The 27,785-nt window shown below is 47.3% G+C and overlaps 1 protein-coding gene and 1 long non-coding RNA gene across 10 annotated transcripts in view; both read left to right on the top strand.

The window, feature by feature from the left end:
* Positions 1-27,785, top strand: part of ARVCF (ARVCF delta catenin family member) — a 377,274-nt gene that overhangs the window by 16,847 nt on the left and 332,642 nt on the right. The window lies entirely within an intron of this gene.
* Positions 12,696-14,759, top strand: LOC143822826 (uncharacterized). The gene is made up of 2 exons (XR_013226271.1): positions 12,696-12,958; positions 14,265-14,759. It is a non-coding gene; the product is annotated as an uncharacterized LOC143822826 (long non-coding RNA).

Consider the following 27,785-nt stretch of genomic DNA (forward strand, 5'->3'; position numbering starts at 1 on the left):
TGAAGGGATTTTTAAACGTTACCATAGCGATCAGAGAGTGTTAGGGCAGTGGTTGAGAGGAGAGGAGTAAACTACCTCCCCCCCCCCTACGGGGCCTCAGTAAAATTGTCAAGCGTTGAGTGGTCCCCAGTGATAAAAAGGTTGGGGACCACTGCTTTACGCAGTTCCAGTTTTCCCCCAGTATATTGGCATCATCATTTCCCTATCTTTTAAGACGATGCAACTCGTTCGGGGATTTGCCGCCGTTCTGATTCTGCAGACGCGGAAATATAATAATTGTCCCGTTCGCTTCTTTTGACAAAACAATTCAGTCCATATCCAGAAGAGGAGATGGTCCGTGCAATTGCTGTCTTTCTCCTTGGGAGGTTTTTGACATTTCCTTGCTTGTTAGCTTTGCCCTTCTTGGAACAAATGTCAATTCAGACCCTTTTAACAACAGGGACAAAGAAGCGTATTTATTTTAGACCACTCCTGTCATTTCAGATGACATCAAAGGAGTGACTTGTCGGAAGTCAAAATGTCAAGATTATATGGAAGCAGGCCTCTTTCCTTTTTATAACTTTCACGTTGGTCTCGGAGACTAGGAGCCCAAGATCATGGCTGTGTCATTTAAAAATTGTAGTCTGCTCTTGCTGGGTTTTTTTTTGGGAAAAAAACATAACATCCTGGCATGGCAATGTCATGATCTGCCTGGTGGTAAATTTGTGTGGAAGCTCCATCTTTAATAGAGGTTCTACAAGAGCAGGGGTAGTCAAACTGCGGCCCTCCAGATGTCCATGGACTACAATTCCCACGAGCCCCTGCCAGCGAATGCTGGCAGGGGCGCCTGGGAATTGTAGTCCATGGACATCTGGAGGGCCGCAGTTTGACTACCCCTGTACAAGAGTGTTACTAGGGTGAATGTGTCAGTGTGATCATTCTTTTGGGATCTGTAGGTCAGCCATTCACCGCTTTTTATTTTACCATTGAGAAACCCCAGAAGAGGTGCAATAGTGTAGAATATGGTTGGGAAGCAGAGCTGTGGACACGCCCACCTGAGGCCCCTCCCCTTCCCACTCCCTCCAGGCCCATCATTGGCCATTTGGGTAGGGGGCAGATAGACAGGACCCTATATGGTCATGTTACCCAATTAATGCCGAACAATGTTTTAACATTTATTTATTTAAATAAATTATTTAATGTTCGCTATCTTTTTCTACTGTTCTGTTGTTTGTTGTTATCACATTATTATTGTAAAAATAAGTTACTTGTATTGTTTCCATTTTATGTGAACCACCGTGAGCCTTTGGGGAGGGTGGTATATAAATATAATAAATTATATATGAATTAATTAGCTCCCACCCTTTCAGGAAACCCTTCCAGGGCCATCAAAAAACCCTGAATTATGGCAATCAAAGATCTCATATTCTTTGGAATACAGACAGAGTCTATGTCCTTTTTAAATGAAACGTTCCAAGTCTGGTTTATTAGGGATGACGGTGGGACCAACCTTAAACATGAGTTGGATCCTGCAATCTGTCAATGGAAGATGCTTATGATCGTGGATCGTTCTTGCATTTACTTCCCTCTTTTCTGACTTCAGGAAAATTTATCCCTGGGGGGGATGGGTGTTAGGAACAGGTTTGCCTGGAGATTTTGGGGGAGGAGTCTGAAGAGGGTAGGTTTTGGGGGAGGGGCTTCGGTGTCATGGAGTCTCCCTTCAAAAGCAGCCACTTTCTTCAAGAGAGCTGAGCTTGCTCACCTGGAAAGCATTTGTATTTTGTAGTTGTGTGTGTGTGTGTGTGTGTGTGTGAGAGTAATCTCCAGCCAACACCTGGAGGTTGGCAGCCCTAGTTACGAGGCTGTTAAGATACGTGTGGGAAGCCCACATTTTGCAGCCTGGGAGCTTGTGAGAAATTACAGGGAAAATAAAATATGAGAAATCATCCCCTCCAGAATTCTGTCTTTGGTATCGTTGCTGGGGTTGCTGCATTTATTTTCGGCCCTATCTTGTAAGACTCAGGGCACATTACAATAGAATAAAACCCTGTAAAATGGTATACAAAACAGATTTAAAATAAGTACCTGGGGAGCTCTCCAGTAATATGGATACCTTTATCTTGTTTCTGAGCAGGCTCTTTTTCAGCATCCAGCTTGTACCCTTCAAGCGTGCTATTAGGAGTGGTCAGAACGAATTTATTGCAAAGAGTCTCTCTCTGATTCTCTTTCTCTTGTTCTCTCTCTCTCTCTCTCTCTCTCTCTCTCTCTCTCACCCCCCATATATGATTGTTATTGTACCCATCAAAGAAATGGATTCCATATCACAGAATACATTTTTTTCATTGCTTCTTCCTGTGTTTTTGGCAATTGTGATTTCCCCCCCCCCTACTTTCTGTGCATACCATGTAATATTTGGGGTTTGCTGTCTCTGTGGCACAATGCTCAATGGAGAGCCACTGGCAGGGGGGGGGGGGCGGGGGAAGCATGCAGCTAGCCCAGCTGGGATGTCTTGGCCTTGGGAGCTCTTTTGTATCCGATTTGTTGTCCAAAGGAACTGCCTGTCTTGTCCACCCTGCACGTTTCTTTGTTCAGTGCTTACTTTTGCAATATCAACTTTGCCATTTTAGCTTCAGGGAGTACTAAAAGAAAGTCAATTGTTGCACAAGATGGGCACTGCAGTGGAAGTTTTAGCTGGCAAATTCCAGGACGCGCAACCTTCCCAGCCACCCCTGGTGAATGCACTAGAGGAGAATCAGTGCCTTGCCTCTGGAATACCCCCTTCTTTGGGGTGCTGCCAGGATGTACTCTGCTCTCTTGGCACCGAGTCAAAATATTTTTATTCACTCCAGCCTTTAATTATGGGGGATGTTCTTTTCCTGCCATTCTGCAAGGAGTTGGACTAGATGACCCTGAAGGTCCTTCCAGCTCGATGCTACTTTTCAGACTGGCAAACCAAAGTTTGTCGGCACAAGCCTTGCTCCGTACGTTAAATGTACAGACATGAATATGTCATGTAAGATGTGCTCTATTTTTGTAGGTTGAGTTTCTTTCTTTTGGTACTGTTGTAGTAGAATCATGGAATCACAGAGTTGGAAGGGACATCCTGGGTCATCTAGTCCAACCCCCTGCGCTATGCAGGACACTCCCAACCCTATCACTCATCCACTGTAACCTGCCACCCCCTTGAACCTTCACAGAATCAGCCTCTCCGTCAGGTGGCTATCCAGCCTCTGTTTAAGAATTTCCAAAGATGGAGAACCCACCACATCCTGAGGAAGCTTATTCCACTGAGGAACTGCTCTGACTGTCAGGAACTTCTTCCGGATGTTTAGATGGAATTCTTTTTGAATTAATTTCATCCCATTGGTTCTGGTCCGTCCCTCCGGGGCAAGAGAGAACAGCTCTTCCCCCTCCTCTACATGGCAGCCTTTTAAATCTTTGAAGATGGTCCTATCATCATTGCAGTTTGCGTGAACATCATCTCCCCTTACCTGGGAAACACAGAGGTTCAGGGATACTGCCTAAAGTCCCCGTCCTTCCAAGGAAATTGGTTTTCTTTTTAAACATTTAACCCAATAGTTGAGAGGCTGCGGAGAAAGGAAGGGGACACTGAAAACCCTTTGAATTTTTAAAGACACATTAAGTAAATTCTCGCCTCCCTCTGCAGAATATCACTTGTTACTTCCATAAATGCTGCGGTCGATGTTAGATTAGATTAAGTGCTTTTCCCCTCCTCATCATTAATGATGTTAAGCTATATTAGCTGTATACATGGCTAGTTAAAATTACATCTCCATTTACGCCACTGCTATCATTTCCCCCCCCCCTCTCTTTTTTTTTTCTTGAGCAGTAAACACTCTACCGGCCCTCTGGGGAGTTGTTGTTTGGCAGGCTAAACTTTTCTAATAAGGTTATAAAATACCAAAGAGCTGCCGCTCATTTCCTGGGGTCATTAGCAGCAGTTCTCCGGAGTGAAATCCAGTGCAATGCTTGGCGGTGTGTGGAATTGTTGACAGAGGACACCTCTGCAGGACATCCAGGCTCTCTGTTTAGGTGCCAGGAGTTGCTCAGAGCTGACCCTGCGAACCTGACCCAGAATCCCTCTCCGGGGGAGTCATCTGGAAGCCCATGATGTGGGAGGCATCTTCCAAGGGAAGTTGCTCCCGTTCGGACAATCCAGCCATTCACGGCGCCAGCAGGGCGGACCGCGTCAAACATAAAGGGGCGTATTGTGACCACAGGATAATCATGGTTATGTTTTAGCGGTGCGTGGTTTTAATAATTCCAGCTATTAAACGCAGAGTGGGGAAAATAAAGTTATTAATGCCCGCTTGTCATTATACTTGCTTATTATCCTACGCAGCAATTTCGGAGCGGCTGTGCGAAATAACACCGCTGTGGATTGTGTTTCTGCAAAGGACCTCTGCCTGGGTTGGGTTTGTAAAACAAACTCGCTGTTGCTTTTTACCGCTCGTCAAAACCACGGCAGCCGAGAGCCACCACAGGCTGCAGGCTCCCTTCTGTCCCACGTTAGTCCAATCTGAGCCGTAATCGCCCAGTTAGGTACGCTGCTGGTTATGGAAATTCTGTTTCACTGTGTCTGAAGACGCTTGCTTGCACATGAAAGCTTATACTGGGCTTTCTCAACCAGGGTTTCATGCAACTCTGGGGTTTCTTGATGGCTCTGGAAGGGTTTCCCCAATGGGTGGGAGTGAATTAATTTGTTTATGTATTTTTAAAATCTGTTAAACACTTATTGGGTGATATGACCAGATATGATCATGACGACCTTCCCTCCTCAGTGGCTGATGATGGGCCTGGAGGAAGTCGGAAGGGGAGGGATCTTGTCCACAGCTCTGCTTCCCAACCATATTCTGCATCATGGTGTCACTTCTGGAATTCCTTGAAGCCTGAAGAATATTTCAGGGGTTTCTTAGTGGTAAAAAAAAAAAATTGAGAGCAGCTGATCTGGACTCTAACTAGCCCTTCCTAACAACTAACACCCTTCCTATAAGTAGTGGTCGAGGAAGTTCTGTTTCAGTGTATCTGAAGAAGTGGGCAGGTACACAAAAGCTCATACCTGGAATCAAACTTTGTTGGAAAGGTGTCAAAGCTCAATCTTTGTTCTGCTGCTTCAGACCAACACAGCTCTAAACCTCAATTTGTCCAGTGAGCTTCACTGCTATGCAGGCATTTGAATCACAGTCAAACTAGTAGAGGTATAACGGTTAGAAAGGCTAAGATCTGGGAGTCCCGAGTTCAAATCCCCACTCTGCCACAAAGCTATGATTTTGGGCCCGACATTCTATCTTCACTTCACCTCCCTCCCCAGTTATTGTGAGGATAGAACAGAGAAGAGAAATGACATATGCCATCCAAAGCTCTTTAGAGGAAAGGACGTATAAAAATGCCCTCAAATGCTCTCCGACAGCACACGAAATGGATTCCTTTGTTGTCGGCATTCCCCATTTTGGCCCTCTGTCCTCCAGATGCCATCCGTTCTTGCCTTGAACCGGCAGAGCTGAGGTAATATGTTTTCGGCAGCCTCATCAACTCTCTATGCTCTCCAGGCCGAATGTCTTTCTGATGAGGTCCCCGGCTGCCTGGAAACAAAATAGCAGGCTCTTGAGGGACGAGCGGCCTCATTAACATTGTCTTGTAAAGCAGTCGTGTTCTAACATGTGCGCTCAATATTAGAGTCATTTAAACTATCGATTTGTCTGCATGACCCTCTTTCCCACAAAAGAGTCTGTTTTTGTTCCGGGCCTACCCCTGCCCGCCTCCGGTCCCTCCCGCCGCCATCTTTCCTGTCCAAAATCGTCCCTCACTTTCTCGTTTGGACTTGATTGTATTCAGAAAAGCGGACGATGCCATCTTGTTCCTTCAGGGCTGGGCCTCTTGCAGATTGCCACGGCTCCGTCCGACCAATCTTGTAATCACTTTCCCCGAGACTTGAAGGGTCTTAGCGAGCCTTTTGTGAAAATAGCTTTTCTGATTGCTAGGCAAAGTTGGCTGAGAGCGGCCCTTTCATTTGCTCATCTGCTTTGAATAGATTCGGGGCTGGAAATAACAGATGTTCTGGAGGAAAATAGCCAGGGAGCTAATTGTAAATGAGATCTCTTTGGAGGCAGGGAGACACAAGGGCCACCTTTAGAGGTTCACTCTGACGGAGCGGATCCAACCCCCCCGAGTGCCATGGGATGAGGGCTCTTCAGCCGGTCAGGTTAGAATGCATGGAGGTGGGGGAAAATGAGGAGAATTAGAGCTGAGCTTTCTGGCTTGGGGAAGGCTGGCTCTAAAAATCTGACTGCTGGAGTGGGCTTTGGAGCCAGTGTGTTGTAATGGTTAAGAGCAGCGGCTTCTAATCTGGCGAGCCGGGTGTGATCCCTGGCTCCGTCACACGCAGCCAACCGTGTGGCCTTGGGCTTGTCACAGCCCTGATAGTGCTGTTCTCACACAGCAGTCCTGTCAGGGCTCTCTCAGCCTTACCTACCCCACTGGGGTGTGTGTTGTGGGGAGAGACAGGGAACGCAATTGTAAGCCGCTTTGAGGCCCCTATGAGCAGTGAAAAGCGGGATACAAAAGCCAACCGTTGTGTGTTCTGTTCTTTGGCGCATGGGCTAGCCCAAGGTTTTGAATTAACGTACATGGATTAGAATTTGCCTGCTGCCCCTCAGAGTCCTGGCATATATAGTGCAGTGTCAGGATATTGGTGGTGGTAGTGGTGAGAGAGCAAACAGAAACAAAATCTGGTCAAGACAGAGTACCCAAGCATAAGAAAATGTGTGTAAACCACTCTTCATTTGTGATGAATTGGAAGAGCCAAATGAATAACATACACCAGTGATTTCCCAGTCTGATGGTCCCCCCCCCCCCAGTGCATATATCCTGGTGGCACCTTCTGTTTCTCCAAAAACAAAGAGCCATTTCTGGCTTTCCTCCTTTTCACTGGAGCAAGGGGTACTTCAGAAGAGCCCAGGAGGCGTCACTTTTGGGTCTGCAGCAACATTTGGATACAGCTGCCTTCCTCGTAGGAGGATCCATGGCTTAGAGCAGGGGTAGTCAAACTGCGGCCCTCCAGATGTCCATGGACTACAATTCCCAGGAGCCCCCTGCCAGCATTCGCTGGCAGGGGGCTCCTGGGAATTGTAGTCCATGGACATCTGGAGGGCCGCAGTTTGACTACCCCTGGCTTAGAGCCTTTAAATCAGGGGCCCTCAGCCTTATGGAGCCAACCTGCATCTTTGGAATTCTCTGACAGAATCTGGTGGCCCAATCACAAAATGGCCGCCCAGAATGGCTCCTGCTGGAGGCGAAGCTGGCCGCAAAATGGCAGCTTCCCTCTAATCATGCAGTGTAGATCCTTGTGCTGTCGCGGGACCTGCCGCCCAAGCAACGTCATACAAAAATCTACATTGTCAATCATATTTCCAGTGGCCAATCGGAACCCTTGCTGAGGAAAAGCTCCACTTAGCAGCACCCGTTTTCTAAAAACACCATGGCGCCCAGGGGCACCGTGTTGGGGCCTCCTGCTTTAAATACTTTGTGGTCCCATTGTTTTGTGTCCGGCGGTGTTACTGACTGCAAAATTCCCATGGACCCCCCAGGTTCAACAAGTTGGCCAGGGACTTTTCTGCCCTGTGCGATCTACTTCCAAGTCCTTACGGAGACAGAATCCGGTAGCATGCATTCGAGTTGAATAGCTTCATGCTGGAATTTCTCTTCTGAAGTGTTATTTTGCTGAAAGGCAGCAACTTTTAAGTCCATAATGGAGCGTCAAGGGAAGTTGAAATCCTCCGCTGCTGGTTTCTAAGCACATTCAGTTCTTGGTAGTTGACAGGGATATTAGCTTCTTGTTTCCATTTTTAATGCTGCTCGTTGCTTTATTTCTTTCCCTTCTGCTTCCGTGCTCTGGGTAGGCGCTGGAGAGCTGGAAGCTTTCGTATCTCTGGGAAGGCAGGGGAGACCACCCTACTTGTGGGTTCTTATATAAGATGCTCTGGCAGACCTCTTTCAGGCAGCATCTCCCTCTGCAAGGCATTTATTATTTATCTGATCTGTCTGATAGGTTTTACTCAGTCTACTAAACCAGCCTACTAAACCCGTGAACACACATGAAATTGCTCTGGGTCCCTGACCCCAAAGAAATAAAACTGGCCTCAACTTTTTCAGCCCTGAGCCTTGACGGGGTAGAATGCTCTCCTTGGTGAGATCAGGGCCCTCCACGACCTTAAACAATTCCAGAGAGAACAGAGCTGTGTCATCAGGCCTGTGGTTGAGGCTAGGAAATAGCACCCAAAAGATGCTGGCCTCTCTGCTTGAGAATCCATCCACTGATAAATACCCCCTAAGCCCAGGCTTTCTCAACCAGGGTTCCATGAAGCTGCAGGACTAACAATAAGGCCCTTTCCTACTTGCTTGAGCTCTTTCCTGTGCATCATTTTCCCCAAACACTGCTTGTTGAATTGCCTTAGCACCAGCTACCTGGCTGGACAGCTCCTCTGCTTCTTAGCAATGGCAGCTTGACTCTGGCCTCCTCTGCACCGGTGATTTGCTAATTTCACAGTGGATTCCTGTCTTGATTTCTTATTTAATGTATGCATTGGACCCCACTTTCAGAGTGGAAGTGTTTCGTGGTTAACCCTGGAGTTCTGTGAGAGCTCCCCAGGGGCCCTATGGCCTTTCCCAGAAGTTTAGAAGTTATTGACATCAGTAGATGTCACTGGAGTCCACTTCTTTTGCAGCTGTATAGGTGTAGTCTCTTTCACCATGATGAAAATCAGGGGTAGTCAAACTGCGGCCCTCCAGATGTCCATGGACTACAATTCCCAGGAGTCCCCTGCCAGTGAATGCTGGAAGGGGGCTCCTGGGAATTGTAGTCCATGGACATCTGGAGGGCCGCAGTTTGACTACCCCTGAATGATACATGATCAGGTGATTGGTTGTCTCCCACCTCTTTCTTCTGTGCCCACTTCAAAAAGGATGTAGACAAAATCTGAGAAGGTGCAGAAGAGAGCGATGAGGATGATCCGGGTCTCGGGGCCCAAGCCCTATGAGGAAAGGCTTGCAGGGCTTGGGAATGTTCAGCTTGGAGAAGAGGAGGTTGAGAAGTGACAGGAAGGCTCTCCTGAAGGATTTGAAAGGAGGTCAGGGAAAGGTTCCTGTTGGCAGCGGAGGAGAGGGCCTGAAGTAATGGATGCTTTTTAGAATTTATTGTTTTAGTCTATGTTTTTATGGGATCCGTACTGCCCCAAGATAGCTGGGCCCAGCGGGATGGTTTTATAAGTCAAATTATAAATAAATAGATAAAGTCAGACTCTGGTTCTAATCTCACCTTTACCATGGGAGCTTGTTGTGTGGCCGACCTTAAAGGCAGCTGTGAGGACAACACGAAGCAAAGAGAACCATGTATATGACCCATTGAGCCCTTCAGAGGCAGGTCCGGATCAAAGTGCCCCAGGTGGATTTGTCTCTAAGGCTGAATGTTCTGTGCGAGGACAGGGCAAGAAACATCTTTCCAGGAGAAACGCTTTCCTGGAGGGGGTTTTGGCAATTTTCAAAGCATACAGTCTGAGGCAGCACAAAGCTGATGGGATTTATTCCCTCCCTTGCAGTACATGTATTGTGACTTGGTAATCCCAGGTTTAAATTTTAGCTCCATCAGGAATTCACCAGGCGGTTTTGCGGAAGCCGCTGTTCTCTTGGAGAACAGGTTTGCCAGTAGAACAGAACGAGGAGAGAGAGCTGAGGAGTTGCTCTCTGGATGGTGAAGGAGCCGCATTGGTTGCGTCGGAGTAGTGCCTGGGAGACCCAGGTTCAAATCCCCACTTTAACAGCGGAAGCTCGCTGAGTGACTTTGAGCCAGTGGCGCACTCTCAGCCTGACCCTACCTCACAGGGTTGTTGTGAGAGTTAAATGAACAAAAAGGAGAATTATGTAAGCCCCTTTGAAGAAGAAGAAGAGCTGGTTCTTATATGCCGCTTTTCAATACCCGAAGGAGGCTCAAAGCGGCTTACAGTCGCCTTCCCATTCCCCTCCCCACAACAGACACCCTGTGGGGTAGGTGAGGCTGAGAGAGCTCTGATATTTCTGCCCGGTCAGAACAGTTTTATCAGTGCCGTGGCGAGCCCAAGGTCACCCAGCTGGTTGCATGTTGGGGAGTGCAGAATCGAACCCGGCATGCCAGATTAGAAGTCCGCACTCCTAACCACCACACCAAACTGGCTCTTTGGGGTCAAATAGGGGGTATACATGAATTTGAATGATTTATATGCCATAAAATTCTCAAATCTTCCCAGTCCAACCCTCTAACCCAGCCTTTCTCAACATTTTTACCATTGAGAAACCCCAGAAACATTCTTTAGGGTTTGAGACACCCCAGAAGTGGTGCAGTCATGCAGAATATGGTTGGGAAGCATTGCTGTGGACACGCCCACCCTGGGCTCTTCACTTCCCTTCCCCTCCAGGCCCATCATTGGCCATTTTGGGAGGGGGGGAGCAGGTCAACATGACCATATATGGTAATATCACCTGACGAATGCTTAACAAATTAAAAAAATGCTAACACCATTTCAAGAAGCCTTTTTTGTACCCCTACTTTTCACTACCTGTAGGAGTCTCAACATGGCTTACAATCGATTGCCTTCTCTTCCGCTCCCCACAACGGGCACCCTGTGAGGCAGGTGGGGCTGAGAGAGTCCTAAAAGAACCACGACGGGCCCAGGGTCTCAACAATATTGTATCAAAGCCTGAAATGATAGATCGGATTTCATAACTTTAAGCTGTAGGGAGAGGGTGCCATTTTTATTGACGCCTCCCCAACAGAAAACTTTTTCTCCAAGTAAACAACTAGCACAGTAACACGGTAGGGTTCTTTGCAGCTCGTTCCTTTATTGTTCCCAATTTCTGCATGCAGAGAGCTGTTTGCAGAGGTGCGTTCACAAAATTTGGCTGCAGGAAGAGGGAACGCTGCCCGGGAACACCTTACTGCTTAATTGCAAGCTGTTTATTTACAAGATCCGTGGGGAAGATCCACAGCAAACAGGACACGATCCAATAACAAACCCCGTTCCCAGATTTTCTTTTGGCCCAGCTCACATCCGCACCCTCTGGAGGGTTGTGGAGCGACTCCCCCAAAGCTGTTTCTGAATTATAGCTGAATTGCAGGGTCTCAAAGCCGCAGTGGAACTGCTTGAAGTCAATCGTTCTGGCATGAAACTCGTGCTGTTGTTAAGCACACTACAGAGAAATGCGATGCACCTGTGGGAGCCGATTGCCTGCACTGTCTTTTGGAATGGTCCTGCCTGCAACTGTGAGTTCTGATAATCTGGGGGGTCTTCTGATGACAGGCCCCTCTATTCTCCAGGCAATTTGCTTGTTGAATCTCCAGCAGGATGCTCACGCTGAACTGGATGCGAGAGTTCTGTGTGTAATGCCCCTTAAATTGATGCGCTTGAGAAAAATACCCCTCAACTGGATGCGCTTGAGAAAAAGTGGTGAAATGGAACCCAGCAAGGCAGTAATCAACAGAACTAGGCCGTTCACTGGAGGGGGAGAGTATGTGAAATCCTGAATTTTGGGACATTCTTCCCACCTGTTAACTTCTCACGGGTTCAAGGGCCACAGACCCTTGAAGGCTCAAGGGGGTGGCGGGTTACGTGGATGAGCGATAGGGATGTGAACGTCCTGCATTGTGCAGGGGGTTGGACTAGATGACCCAAGAGGTCCCTTCCAACTCTATGGTTCTATGATTCTATGAGACTCGGTGTTGCCTTAGCTCAGTGGTTCTCAACCTTAGGGTCGGGACCCCTTTGGGGATTGAACGACCCTTTTGCAGGGGTCGCGGCAGGGTGAGCAGCTTGGCTGGCGGGGGAGGGGGCGGTTCCGCTACTGTTTTTGTTAGCGCCAAATCATTGGTTTTCGTTACACGATTTGTACCTCACCCTTCTCTCCAAGGCGGTCCCAAAGTAGCTGATATCACTCCTCTTCCATTTCCTCCACAACAGCCTTGCAGGGTAGATTGAGATAGAGCATTCATCTGTCTGGAGCAGCGGAAAACAGCACGATCGGCATGGTGGGACAAGAGGCAGAGCTGAACTGAGAAACACCACGAAAAAACCCCCAATTTATATACAATCATGAGCAATGGATCTTCACGCCATTGGATGTTTTCGGTTTAATTTCTGTGAAAGAACCCTTGCATAATTTTATGGTTGGGGGTCACCACAACAGGAGGAACTGTATTAAAGGGTCGCGGCCTTAGGAAGGTTAAGAGCCACTGCCTTAGCTGGACTGTCTGTTCCTTCATGTAAATATTCTGATTTTTCCACAGCCAGGTACATCGCCTCTTTGAAAAAACATGTCCCAAGCAGTCTGTGTGCACAATTTGTTTCCCCTTTGGGTGGAAGGAGTCAGGCGTGCATGCCTATTTTTAGGAAATTAGCGAATGGGAACCAGTTTATTTAAAGCAGACCACAGCGTTACCTCTTCGATTTCTGTTTTTCTTTTTGCATTGAATTGCTCACCGGAGAAAATTAGAATTGCTAATAGAAATGAGGCTTTGGGGGTTTGTTTGTTCATTTTCTTTTTTCTTTTTGGTTACACCTGGATTTCCACGGATTAGATTTGCAGCATCTGTCATCTCTTTTCTGTGCAGCCCCCAGAACTGAGCAATGGTTCAAATGTTTTTTAGAGAGAGAGACCCACGCATAGCCGAACGTTGGCTGATGTCATACTCAGAACGAGCTTGAAGTTTCCAACCTTCTGACCTCGGTTGTTGCCGGATCTCTCAAAAATTCCGCTCCTTTGTCCAGAAGTCTTACAATGGAAAACTTGTGTTCCGCTTCTGGAAATTACTTTTAGTGACCTTTTCTTATGGGTCGCACAGCAAACCTGATGAGTTGGGTCTGGCCGCAGATTTTTAAGATGTGAATTGACTTGTGAGCCGTATATGAAACTGGCGTTGTCTCTCCCATGGCTTGTAAGTTCCTTTCCTCCCTTAAAAGTTTAATCCCCAGCAGCTGACATTTGCATTACGGGCCTAGAGAATATTTGCTTGGGCTTGCCTTGCTGCTCCGGAGAAGCACATGTTTGATTGATGAACGAAGGTAGCTGTAGCTGTTGAATAGAACATTATACGACTCTGGTGAGTCATCTCAGATATGAACAAAGAGCACTGCTTAAGACTGAGAAGTTAGTAGCACAAATGCCTAAATTCTTAATGTTCACTGTCCTGTTTCGGAGGGGCTGTCGTCTTGGCGACGCAACGTCTTTTAAAAAATAAAGTTATTGGATGGGAGGGGGATCGTTTTATTGATATTTGTTCTTAGCCTGGGCAATAGGCTAAGAGCCCAAATAGGGTCCCAAATAGGGTCCCAAATATCCCACTAACAACTGCTATAGCAAGCAAGGCTTTGCAAGCAGACCCATTCTGGAAGCTTCGCTCTCGGGGCAGAGTAACAGAATCGTGTTTCTCACTAGATTATTGCAAATGTGAGCAGTCCAGGCGGTTCAGCTGTCTCAAGTCTTGGAGGGTTTATCGATGGTCCATTTTAATAAACTTGGAAACTCACTTGTCCTCTGGTGTGTTACTGCAGTGCTGTGCTCTTTCGGTAGCATTTCTGTCACGGGAAAGCTTGTTGTCCTGAGGAAAATGCTTTATTTGTTGTCCACTGGATTGGATTTAGCCTGTCCTGCAGTCACTTTGGAACAGGGGTAGTCAAACTGCGGCCCTCCAGATGTCCATGGACTACAATTCCCAGGAGCCCCTGCCAGCAAACGCTGGCAGGGGCTCCTGGGAATTGTAGTCCATGGACATCTGGAGGGCCGCAGTTTGACTACCCCTGCTTTGGAAGCTGGGTGGGTGAGAAAACCCGTTTTGAAAATGGCACCAAACCAAGGCATGCAACTGGAGCCTTTGCCTATGTGGAAGAAATCCAAGTGCACGAAATCACTGTTTGCCGATAAAAAACAGAGGTATCTCTCCTTTCCGTCAACCCTGGACTGGTCAATCCAGGCAATGATTTTCATGGGCTTCGGAGCAAAACTCACTCACTAAATTCAACCTATGTATTTCTTTGCCGAAGGCAGACGCCGGGGATGTATGTGTAGGATCCGATCCCTGGATATTGGTTATGATGGAGCCTTACATCACTGGATATTTTGGTTGACTTGAACTAGGAAACGAGGAATGTGGACTGGTCCTTGGAAGACTGGGGGAGCTTGTAGTTAATTACTAGTGGTCAACACAGCATAATTATTTCTCTCCCTTAAAACAACAACTGCAGGGAGATAAGAAGACATTGCTGCACAGCTGTCAGCATCTGGATAAAGCGCCACTGATGGGACTGTCGAACATCTGTTATTGCCTTGCAGCTGTCCTTCTGGACTTTGAGGCTTTCCGATATTTGAGAAAAGAGCAGTAACATTTGGATCATTACCATGTGTCTTTTTTAAACCCTCCGAGAGCACAATTTGGACTATGATCTGCTTATTTCAGAAGTTAGATGCTCTCTGTTCCTTCCCGCAGAATGTCCCGGTTCCAATCAAGGGAGTGATGCGCTTTCTGAACGACGGCCCTTTCAACGTTGAGTCGGCCATCTCTGGAATGTTAGTCTAGATGACCCTGGAGGTCCCTTTCAACTCTATGATTCTATGGAAGAAACCGGGACAGTTGAACCATAGGGATGCCGAGAGTCAGACACAACTGAATGGCTAACAGCATCATCATCCTGTATGTTGTGGCATCGCTTTGTCAAACGGGTGTTTGCTAAATTCCTGCAAAGCACGATTCTCAAGCCCGGTTTATTCACAGTTCAGAACCATGATCTGTGGGAAGGAAACAAGCCCCAGTTGGTCAGCGCTTGTGTCTTTGTAACCTGAGTTTTGGCTGTGCTATCTGAAGGGAGCCTCTGTTTTTTTTGCAGAGCTTACCGCTGTGATTTTGCATTCTCTCCCCCCGCCCTTTGGAACGTCTTCAGGTTGAAAAATCCGCATTTCTTTGGAGTTTGTCACATGATAATAATTTGGCTCTGTGGAGTTGTTCCCAGTTGCACGATGTCTTGAGGCAGTGTTTGCAAAGCGGTAGTCCACCTCTAATGAGACACCCCCCTGGTTTATTAAAAATGTATGCATAACACTCGGATTTGCTTTGCAACTATATGAAGCAGTATATCACTCTGTGGGGCTTTGTGTAGGCGTCGGGCACCTATAGACAAGACGATTTGCATATATGTTTAATCTTTTTAAAAAAGCTGTGAATTTTGTCTTCATGGTAGGAGGCTTGGGGAGATTACCCCCACCCCGGATGCAAAATATTCACCCACTTTTTTGTGTGTGTGCTTCACTTTTCTGTTGAAACGGATAAGAATGTTTCAAATGCAGGAAGTGAAATCAGCTTGCCAGGCGCTTAGCCTGTGGAGGAGTCTTTCTCAACTCTTCTAGCATTGAGAACCCTCCGAAACATTCTTCAGGCTTTGATAAAAAACCCAAATCTTGCGGAATACGGTTGGGAAGCAAAGCTACCGATGCACCAGCCCAGGCCCCTCCCCTTACCACCACCTCCAGGCCCGCTATTGGCCATTTTGGGAGGGAGGGTGGGTCAACATGACCATATATGGTCATATGAAAATAACTAACTCCCACCCATTCGGGAAATCCTTCCAGGGCTGTCAGGAATTCCTAGGGACAACCTGCTTCAGAGCTCCAGGTGCCCGTTGAAGACTTGTTCTTTGCCTTTTTCCCCTCTATGCACTCAGATGACGTGGCTTGTCGAATGGCCCTAATTGCTGCTTATCTCAATGCCTGCTGAAACTGTTTAATGAATTAATTTGAATGGCTTCTGCTTCCTGAGCGGCAGATTTTAATGTAGTTTCCTGCTGTCATTTTTCTGCAATTTATTGATTCTCACTCGGAAGGTTGCTTTTTTTTTTTAAATGTGCATTAATTTATTTTTAAAAACAGTTTAAAAAATGAGCCACATTGGCATTGTAGAAACAACTGATTAATACCTTTAAACCAGTGGTCCCCAACCTGCGGGCCACAGCCCGGCACCGGGAAGCTACTTACTGCGGGAGGGCGGAGAGAGGGAATCAGGGCCGGCCCGCGCAGGCCGCGCCCGCGGCCCGACCCGCGGGTGCGGCTCGCGGGCTTGGTTCGATCCGCGGGTGTGGCTCGCGGGCGCGGCCGGGCACAGCTCGCGGGCACGGCCTGATCTGCGGGTGCGGCCCGCGGGCGCGGCCGGGCGCTGCTCGATCCGCGGGCGCGGCCCGCACGGGCGCGGTCCCTGCGGGCGCGGCCCGATGCCCTGCCGGTCCCCAGCCTAATAAAGGTTGGGGACCACTGCTTTAAACGATAACGAACGGGCAGAGGCTTGGTGTAACATAGTCACAATACGGTAAAACACCCCCCCCCAAAACAAAAGCTGGTATATGGCCGCCATGCAGACACTCTAGGAATTTCTGCATTTCTCTATGATCTTTACCATAGAGCTCGGAGAGAATTTTCAGAGCGTCACTTAGAAATGACATGATGTCCTTCCCAAATGTGACCCTCCCCAGGTGCTTGCCTCTAAATTGGCTGAGGCAGTGCTGGCAACCCTACAACAGTGGTACGACCTTCTCATTCCAGGGAGCTTGTTTTCTTTGTTCAGCATTTAGGTGGTGGGTTAAGGCTCCTGGCCAGAGCAAGGACAGCTCCTTGATGTAGTGTAGATGCTGTGCTTCCTCCTGGCATGCGTATCAGTTGCAAGCTGCACAGAGAACGGCTGCTCCCATCGCATCTCGAGGTCGCCATTGCTCCTCATTATTTCCACAGACAAAACCTGAATCCTCAGCAGCATGGCAGAGATGATGTATGGAACAGGGTCATCCTGACCGCACGAGAGGCCCGTGCAAATTGTTCAGGGCAGCAGTATCTCTCCTTCCCCATCCTTCTTTTTTCAGCGCATTGTGCAGTGTCATCGGCCGCATAACCATGGCCAGGGATAGCGTGTCACGTTGCAAGGAATGCTGGAATGCACCCTCCGGATCGTACTTCTGTGTGCATTTGTTCAGCACGTTTTCACATACACACTGCCTCCCTGCTGGGGGACCCCAAGCAGATTGCAAAAACTACAGTACAGTTCAAACACATTTAGAACACTTTAGAAAGCATGCACGACATCCTGCGCTGGTGTCCCCCAGCTTAGTCCAATTAGGGCAAAGTCATGGACAGAAGAAGAGTTGGTTCTCATATGCCGCTTTTCTCTACCCAAAGGAGTCTCAAAGCAGCTTACAGTCGCCTTCCCTTTCCTCTCCCCACAACAGACACCCTGTGAGGTGGGTGAGGCTGAGAGAGCGCTGATATCACTGCCCAGTCAGAACAGTTTTATCAGTGCTGTGGCGAGCCCAAGGTCACCCATCTCGTTGCATGTGGGGGATTGCAGAATCGAACCTGGCATGCCAGATTAGAGGTCCGCGCTTCTAACCACTACACCAAACTGGCTCCCAGCAGAAGAAAAAGAACCATTCCACCTGGAAACTTGTGAGCTGGTAGCCATCTTCTCATAATCCCTTCTGTTACTCAGCAGCCTATACAACATTATGAAGGATGCTAGGGCCCATTGCTTGGGCGTCTTGTTGAGTACAGTGCAATGTCTTGGATCAGTGCTGGAGAGGTACAATCCATTAAAACCAGAATAAAACCCAGAATAAAAACGACAATGCATAACAATACAAACCACCCCATAAAACCAAGATGCTGCGGTGAAAAAACTCCTCCTGGACATAAAACCCCAAATCTTCTTCACCTAGAGGGAAAGGTGCAAGAGGGTGCTGATAGATTTTGCTACCGCCATTCCTCTGGAGGGGCCCTGATCTTCCTACCTTAATCTGGGGTAGGGTGAAAATGCTAACCGTATGCCCTTGTCTAAAACACAGATCGGTAACCTAGTCGAGGTAACAGAATCGCTTCTCTTTCAGACGTTTTTTCTTCCGGAGATGCACTCCAAGGGTTTTCCTGTCCCCTTTCATTGCTGATAATAAAGAAAAACAGCTCTGAGTTAATTACAGAGCTGCTTCAGGTGGGTCAGCATTTTCCCGGCAATTTCCGGTGACATCTTTAATCAGTAAATTGTTAGGAAGAGCCGTGTGAAGGCAGCTCGCCATTAATCCTTATTCTTCCCAGTGCAACCCCCGCCCTTGCCTTTAATTTAGAAGTCGTAACAATCTAAGGAAGATCCCTGTTGGTACAACCTGGGCACAGTAATATTGTAGAATTAACAGCTACGGGCAGGTTACCACCTTGGCGTGACCAAGCTAGACCGTTAGCAGAAGCGGCCTGCATCTGTGCTGAGTTAGGGTGGATGAGACACAATTGGGAATGCCACATGAATGCAAGTCATGTTCCCAGGTCATTCCTGTGGTGCGTTGACGTTGATTATGCTACAACCGCAATTCGGCACCAAACCCAAGCATGCTTAAACCCCATTAAAATGGACAGCTCTTGAAGAAGTTAAACTTGGGCAAGCTGTTTTCACTGCAGACCCAACGGGCTTCTGCAAATATTTTCTTTTGTGCCACATCAACGCCGGCCAGTTTTCTGCTCTAAAAAGACGAGAGAATGCACATGGTCATGTAGACGCTCCCTTTTCCACGTTCGAATGTGTATTTTGAGGGCTCGATCAGACCCGTTCCAGCATTTGAGAATGAGGCCAACTCGTTTTGGTGTCATCCTTTGATGGAATGGTAGAGGACAGGAAGGCCTGGAGGATCATTGTCCATGGGGCCGCGATGGGTCGGACATGTCTTCACAGCTAACAACAACAAATTTAATGAGCTGGCTCTATTATGTGATCCCTGGCTGTCTGGAATACCATGGTGGGTGAAAAAGAATGAGCCTTTGTAAAGTAGGTTGTGTGCTTTTTTTGGGGGGGGGGATTGCTGAAGCAGCAAGACATTTGGGAGAGCAATGGCTACAAATCGGCACAAAAAACAAAATGAAAATGGGAGAGAGAGAGTTATTTTGAGCACCCTTTCCACCCTTCCAAAGTATGCACTACATTGACGCTCTTAACTGCTCGCTCTGTAGTCTTAAATTGCATAAAGTCACACCAAACTTGCCATCCTCAACTTTTTGAGTTCTGTGTATGATCAGAAAAATATGCCCACTATAGAAGTACTTTTTAAATTTAAAGCAGTCAAAACAGTATTATTAATGAGATTATTTATTTATTAATGTATTACTTAGATTTAGAGGCTGCCTCTCTCGAGCCCGCCATCTCGGGGTGGTGTATAACGTTGCAGATGACATATCACTTCTGGGGTGTGTGACTGGGAGGTGTGGCCAGCTGACATCACTCCTGGGCTGATTTCGAAATCTGAAATCATTGTTTTAGGGGCTCCTCCATGGTCAAAAGGTCAAAAAATGCTGCTGTACTCAGATTTGAGCAACAAATTCCAGCTTCTGCCCTTTTTCTCTTTCAGCAACAAAGTTATCATCCCTTCCGTGCCATTGTTGTGCGTCATTGGCCTTGAGAGATGGTGCTCGTAAGCAAACTGTCACTTGAGACCTCTGCATTTCCACAGCTGAAGCACAAATTATTTGCAATCCAGCTACAGCCCCTAGTTTGAAAGCTTGGCGTCGTGCCAACTAACAAATCCTGATTTGTTGAACTGTTTGCACTCGTATGTCAGCGCCAATTGGGGCTTGTTCAAACCAAGGTTACATTGAATCATGGTTGATCCTAATGTCTGAGTACAGCTCATGTTTGAAAGGAAAAGAGAAACGTCTCGTTCTTGCAGACGGTGCTGAAGATGGTGGGCAGAGACAGCTAGAGATTGAACACGTTAGAAAAGCAACAAGATTGAAACATGGAGAGCAAGACTTTGCCTAGCAAATGTGTTTTTCTGTCATTTCCACCAGCAGATTCCAGTTTCTTTACAAGGTTAAACTGCTCTGCCCATAGTAAGCAATGATCACAATGGGATGGAAAGTAGTAATTAACTAGCAGCAGGGTTGTACAAAACTTTTTTGGGAAAGAAGTGGAAAGTATTTGCCCACTGGAAACTGCGGTGAGAAAGCAATGTAGCCAGAGATTAATTTGAGAAACAGTCTTTCTTTGGCTACCGATGCCATTGAGATTATAGACACGTACAAACACCTGTGAATCTCAGAAGAGGGACAAAGCCTGCCAGGGTGTGGCACCCATTAGATCTTGCATGCCTTTCCTGATACACCTTAAGCTAGGAGTAGCAGTTGCTATACTGACTTACACTATGTTAAGAGATTGTTTTTCTAAATTGAATTTTCCTGTTGAAAACATTGAAATTGATGTCCCTTGAAAAAGCCACTGCACAGTCAGAACAGCTTTATCAGGGCTGTGATTAGCCCAAGGTCACCCAACTGTCTGCATGTGGAGAAAGAGCAGGAAATCAAACCCAACTGGCCAGATGAAAAGTCCGCACTCCTAACCACCACACCAAGCTGGCTCTCTTTGGTGGTCTTCATCTTAACTTCGCTGGGTTGTGTTGAGAGCCAGATGAAGGACAAGGGAAGCATGCATGCCCCTCCGACATCTGGTAGGGAAGGCAAGACTAAAATGTGGTTGATTCGGTGAGTCTTTGTCTGCTCTAGGATTGGGCTGGCCGTGGTCTGCGGCGTGGAATGGGCAGCTGCCAAAAGCACCGTCAGACGTGCAGAACTGGCCTTGCAGCTCTCTGATTCTTAGTTGCAGGCTCCCCTCTTGGCACCGCGTCCTCAGCCTGCCGGAGCGGTCAAGATGGACCACTCTGGATGGTGCTCGATAGGCGCTTCTAATTTACAGGAAGATGAAAGGTTTAATTTTTCCATTGTGTGCCATTTCGATGGAAGAAAGGTCACCCAAGGAAACTAATTTGGAAGAAGAACACGCCAGCAGATTGTTGGGCTTTGCCCGTGTGCCTCCCCTCCCTCTTTCTCGCTCGGTAACAATGGGCTCAGATTAATCCTTGCCGTTAAGTCCCAAAGCTAATCAAAATTTGATATGTAAACACTTTTAATTTCTGCACGTTAGGCACTTCTTAGGGGTTTAGAAGAAACCGTTAATGTTTCAAAGCTCCGGCCCCGGCAGGGCTTCCGACCTCCCCTCCCCCCTCCGTCTTATTGCTCAAGGAAGTGGTTTTGATGTCATTAATTGAAAGTTCAGGCTGATCAGGAACGTCCCGATGAAAATGTGATAATGAAATACGATGGCAGCTTTTAGAACCTGCAAATTCGTTTTGTTAAAAAAATAATAACGGTAGTGTGATTTTATTATTAAAAGGTTTTTTTTTTTAAGGCATTTACACTGTGAAGGAAGATAGCAATTATTTTACCTTGGTTCACTGAAGTTGAAAGCTAATTGGAATGAAAAAAAAAATACACACACGCAGAAAACAGGAGTCCAGTTATGCGCGAGATGTATTTCCCCCTCTTTCGTTTTTGTTGTCATTTATGTATGGGAGAAACACAGCATTTAAATCAGGGGGTAATCAACCTGTGGTCCTCCAGATGTCTCATGAGCCCCTGGCAGCGTTTGCTGGGCCTCAGCTTGACTACCCCTGACCTGCATGGTCAAAAGGTTGCAAAAGAAGAAGAGTCGGTTCTTATAACCCACTTTTCTCTACCCGAAAGAGTCTCAAAGCGGCTTACAGTTGCCTTCCCCTGTGAGGTGGGTGAGGCTGCTCTAGCCACTGCATGACATTGTCTCGGTACCACACCATACCCCACATCTGGCAGTGTGGGGCGAGGCTTGTCTGTGGTCCATCTCATGAAGAAGAAGAAGAAGAAGAGTTGGTTCTTATATGCCGCTTTTCCCTACCCGAAGGAGGCTCAAAGCGGCTTACAGTCGCCTTCCCATTCCTCTCCCCACAACAAACACCCTGTGAGGTGGGTGAGGCTGAGAGAGCCCTGATATTTCTGCTCGGTCAGAACAGCTTTATCAGTGCCATGGCGAGCCCAAGGTCACCCAGCTGGTTGCATGTGGAGGAGTGCAGAATCGAACCTGGCATGCCAGATTAGAAGTCCGCACTCCTAACCACTACACCAAACTGGCTCTCAGTTTGATGAGAAATGTCTTCTGCTTTGGGGCCATTTAAAAAAAAAATCATGAACATTCAAATAGATTTTTGGGAGCTGAGCAGTGTTCAGATTTCACGGCGTGAACAAGCATATGCAAAATACAAACGAGATGGGGCCTATCTTTCCTCCGAAATCTCCGAGCGTGAAATATATGCTGGCGATGATAAATATTTCGAAAATGCTCCGCTTGTCACTCAACCCCATTGTGGCTACGGAGCGCCGGGTGAGCAGTGAGGATTTGGAATGCAGTGTGCGGTTTAATCATCCGTTTCCCCTTATTACCATAGAGTGAAATGTGTTTAAAAACAAATAAAAAGGAGCCTACTATTAATCTTCTGCCTCATGAATATCACAGCTATGGGGAGACGCTGTTGGTCTCCTACGACTTCCTTTACGCCCGGCCTTCAATTCGCTGAGATTAAAAGAATTACCCCCCTGCCCGTCACTGTACATCTTACACTGTATGTTTTTTTTTTTGTAAATCCACACTGCCCTAATAATTAAAAATAAAAATTGCGCTGTGGATACTGTGCGGCCCGTACCGCTGATTGCCCAATCAAGAGCTGCGGAGTTTTAAATCTATGTTTTGGGGGTTTTCTTTTTGCATCGATGTGCGGGAAATGAATTTTATTATCTAGGGAGGAATGGCTGCTGCGATTCGAAAGAGGTGCAATATTTATGAATTATGCAATACAGATATGTCATTTTGAAGGTGGCCCAGTTCTCTGCTGGGCCATCCTCGGTGGAAGGGAACATGAGCAGGATGAGCGAGCTCATGCGCAAAGAATTTTGGCAGTGCAAATCCATGGGAAAGGGGGGGGGAAGAGTTTTAGAGAGAGATCCTAAGCAGTGACAGTCTTAATCAGGTCTAATCAGTGGGGCTTAGTCCTGGGGAAGTGTTTTGAAGATTGCATTGCTAGAGGCTTAGGGTTGTCACCTCTGGGTTGGGAAATACCTGGAGACTTTGGGGTAGGACCAGGAGTGGGTGGGATTTGGTTCAGGGAGGGGCCACAGTATTGTACAGTGTAGGGGTAGTCAACCTGTGGTCCACCAGATGTTCATGGACTACAATTCCCATGAGGCCCTGCCAGCATTTGCTGCCAGCATTGAGGGAGACCGTCACGCCTTTCCTGCCAGGCACACAAAGTCAAAACATGACGGCTTATTTTGTGAAACCCGTCAAGTCTGGAAGCAGAGAGGGCTCCCGCCGGTTGTGCGCCCCTGCTTTCCTTGAACTGCTGCCTTTCAAAATATTTTCACCTACCTCTGAATGTATAATTATGGTACTCATTCTTCTCTTGAGTGTAATTGCTGTACTTTGCATTTTTTTCTTTTCTTCGCCCGTGTTACTGGGGCTGCGGCAAAGATTTCGTTCTTAGCAGTTGATTTCCATCGTGGTGTGAAACTGTCGGGAAACGTCTGTGTTTCTCTCCCCCTTCCAAGAACGGCAACTGACAGATTTTGCCAACTGCCACACTGGCTAACGCGTCTCGCGGTTGTGCGTGGAAGCCATGAGAGTGCCATTGGTCCAATAGTCTCTAGTTGTGGGGAGAGGAATGGGAAGGCGACTGTAAGCCGCTTTGAGCCTCCTTCGGGTAGGGAAAAGCGGCATATAAGAACCAACTCTTCTTCTTCTTCTTCTAGTCATCGCATGCAATTAAGGCCAGTTGTCAATGGCCTTTGCTGGATCCTGAGCTGTTTGAGAAGCCCTCTGCTCTCAATTAATCTCTTTTGTGTTTCTAAGGGATTGGTTGGGTGGACTGGATGTTCTTTGGAGCAGTTGCAAAAATAGCTTTTTGTATTCAAAGTTATTCACGTAAAGAGGAGGAGCTCTGATCTTGGTCCCATGAATCAGAGCTGGGTCTGTGTATTTTTTAAATACATTTACATAGGACTTTTTCAAAACCATTTAAACATAATAAAGCTCAAGTTGGCAGCTCACTCCCTACCCGATTGGCCCTCTCTGGGGGTGTGCTGCCAATAGAGAGAGAGAGAGAGAGCACACTGCCAATGAGGGCCAATCAGTTCAAATTGCATGTTCTGTCCCTCCTGGAGGCTGGCATTCCTGAACAGAGAGGTGCCAGAGATCTGTAGGGGGAAAAGTCTCACATGAATAGCACAGAGGTTCCCAAGGGGGTGCCATGGTACCAGTGAATACCTTTCCTGATGCCCCTAACTGTATTTAGAAAGTGGGTGGAGTCAATTTGGGCCTTTGCCCAGCAGAACTTCTGATTGGCTGCACAGATTTTTTAAATACTATTGGGTACAATAAGTTGTGGAGATGCTGAGGTCCAAAACATCAGCTTTTTAATTGATTGCCAACCACCGGACAACCAGACAACCCATCACCCGAACTTATATACTGTAGAGGGGTTCCCTCCAAAGCTTGTGATTGGCCCTAAGCAGAGCCTCTTGATTGGATAAAACAGACAACAAATAGGCTGGATCCTGAGTGCTAGTGAATGGCATTCACGCATCTCTGATGCCCGAACTTGGATCCCTGTTCCCAGTGTCCACAAATCCACACACACAACAAATACCACTCTCTTCTCCATTGGTTAGACGTCATTCTGGGGCTTCTCGAATCCTGAAGAACGTTTCAGGGCTTTCTCAACCATAAAATAATTGAGAAAGTCTGGGTTAATCCATTGACGCCCAGCTGTCTTTTACTCTTGTTAACCTTTGGAGTTGTTCTCAGCCTGCCTGTCTGAGATATTTCGGGCGGAGATATGAATCCCGAACCATAACTTTGTTGCGTAGCCTCAGCAACACTGAGCGCTTCGGTTTTGCCCTTGACTGTTCTAGCCCCGGTTCTTTAAAGGCGAAGGAGGCTCATATGGCATGCAGAACAGTATGGTCTTAGAGCGGGGGTAGTCAAACTGCGGCCCTCCAGATGTCCATGGACTACAATTCCCAGGAGCCCCCTGCCAGCGAATGCTGGCAGGGGGCTCCTGGGAATTGTAGTCCATGGACATCTGGAGGGCCGCAGTTTGACTACCCCTGTCTTAGAGTGTCCGAGCTCTCTTTGACCCTGTGTCTTTTCCAGAACTATCTTCCGCTTCTTTTCTTATGATGCCTTGGTCTCGTCTTGTGCATCTCTCCCCCCGCCCCCCATCCAACTCCCCTACAGTGCTGAGATGCTTATTTTGATGCTAAGGATGAGGCAGCTCTTCCGGTTCTTCTGGCTCTGCAGTGACATGCTTGCTGCAGGCAGAGTGAGAGGAAGCGGTGCTGCGGGCAGGCTCTCCACGCATCTCCTGCCATCAAGGGAGGGACGGGTGCTGGGAGGCTGAGCTGGAGGTCACTTCTTTTGTCCTCCGCTGTCCCAAGGCAGGCCTCAGCCACCGGAATGGATCTCCCTTTGTTGACAGTGCCGATCAAGTTTTCAGTCTCCCTGGGAGCAGAGTCTTGATTCAACAGCCCTGGTTTTTTAAGAACCAGTCTGATTATATAATAATAATAATAATAATAATAATAATAATAATAATAATAATAATAATAATAATAATAATAATAATAATAATAATAATAATAATAATAATAATAATAATAATGGGATTACTGGCATAGGATTGTTTCTCCAAAGGGTGTTTGTTGTTGTTGTTTTGCATAGCTGAGATTCTCTGGACCTGGGGTTGCCAACTTCCAGGCTGGCGTCTGGAGATCTCCCACTGTTACAACTGATCTCCAGACAATAGAAATCAGATCCTCTGGGGGGGGGGAAGAATGGCTTCTTTGGGAGGTGGACTCTGCAGCATGGTACCCTGCCAAAGGACCTCCCTTCCCCAAGCCACACCCACCCCAGGCTTCCCCTTTCAGAACTCCAGGTATTTCCCAGACCGCAGCTGCCAATTTAAACTGAAAGCAGTGTGCATTTTGCCGGCTTCTGTAAAACTCTTGGAAGAGTTCCAGAAAGCACACTCCCTGTATATCTCATGGGCCTTCCTATACCACTCTATGCAGCCTCTCCATCTGCCTGGCTGGTACATATAAGTCATGCTTAATTCTCTATCTGAAGAAATGTACATGCACACAAAAGCTTATACCCACAAGATTAACTTTGTTAATCTTAAAGGTGGTGCTGAACGCAAACTTCGTTTTGCTGCTCTAGAACAATGCAGCTGTCTGCCTGAATCTAACCTCAGGGGTAGTCAAACTGCGGCCCCCCAGATGTCCATGGACTACAAATTTCCATGAGCCCCTGCTAGTGTTCGCTGGGAGGGGGCTCATGGCAATTGTAGTCCAGGGACATCTGGAGGGCTGCAGTTTGATTATCCCTGCTCTAACTGCTCACCTTGTTGGGGGGGGGGGGAACTGTCCCCCCCAAATAGCACACTCGTGATTTTGACACCCATTTTTTTGCAGGCTCTGGGGCCTAACCATGCCAACCCTCATGCCCCAAAAAGAGGCCAGCAATTCATTTGTTTGGAATTTGTGTTGTTGTTTTTTTAGTTATTCAGTTTACATTTATACCCCCTGAGGCTCAGGGTGGTTGTTTCCTTCTCGAGACTAGTATAGAGGGAGAAATAGCTTTAATTCACTCTGCGATCCCTCCGCATTTCACATAAAAATTGAATTAGATACCCCATAGGTTGAGCAACAACAATATAAGCGTGAATTAAACAAAATAAATCAGTTTATCGTACGGGCGCACTCAAGATACAAATGTAAAAACGTCGGCCTCGAGTTTTGTTTTCAGACGGAAAGTCACTGGACCGGGAAGTCCTCAAGGTACCGTACATCGTGCCTAACTGAAGTCTTTACTCTGCTGCGGGGACGATACCGTGAAGGAGAGGAGAACAATGTCAGCTGCGTTGGGCCCCCACTGGGCAGAAAGATGGGGAATAAATGAAGTCAATAAATAAATTGCGCTTGAATGAATAAGGACGCACTCTGTCCGGATTATTCATGTATGACGTTTATTTTTTCCTCCTGCACAGAGCTTTGGGTTCCTGGTCTTATCTCCCTCCTATTCTGCCCACACGACAATCCTGTCAGAGAGCCTGGACTGAGAGGGAGGGACTGCCCACAGGTCACCCGGCGAACTTCCATGGTGGGATGGAGGGTGGGAAGATTTGACCCTTATTGTGGGGTGGAAAGTGGTGGGGATTTGACCCTTATTGTGGGGTGGGGAAATAATTTGACCCGTATTGTGGGATGGAGGGGGGATTTAACCCTTATTGTGGGGTGGAAAGTGGTGGGGATTTGACCCTTATTGTGGGGTGGGGAAATAATTTGACCCGTATTGTGGGATGGAGGGGGGATTTAACCCTTATTGTGGGGTGGAAAGTGGTGGGGATTTGACCCTTATTGTGGGGTGGGGAAATAATTTGACCCGTATTGTGGGATGGAGGGGGGATTTAACCCTTATTTTGGGGTGGAGGGTGGTTGGGTTTGACCCTTATTGCAGGGTGGAGTGTGTGTGGGGGGGTGTTTGACCTTTATTGTGGGATGGAGGGGGGATTTGATCCTTGTTGCGGGGTGGAGGGATAATTTGACACTTATGGCAGGGTGAAAGGGGGATTTGACCCTTATTGCAGGGTGGAGGGTGGCAGGGAACCTGGCAAGCCGAGTGCTTAAAATTACGAAACTGGACTTTGAAGTGTTCCGTTTCACATTCTGTGTTTGATGCGTTCTGTAAGTTTTAAGTATTGGCTAGGATGCCACTGACCATTGGGAAAAAAAAGAAATGAATAGGGCATCGAAAGGAAATTCCTACCTGGCAGAATCTG

Source organism: Paroedura picta, chromosome 13 (genome assembly GCF_049243985.1).
Source record: "Paroedura picta isolate Pp20150507F chromosome 13, Ppicta_v3.0, whole genome shotgun sequence".
Classification (NCBI taxonomy): domain Eukaryota; kingdom Metazoa; phylum Chordata; class Lepidosauria; order Squamata; family Gekkonidae; genus Paroedura; species Paroedura picta.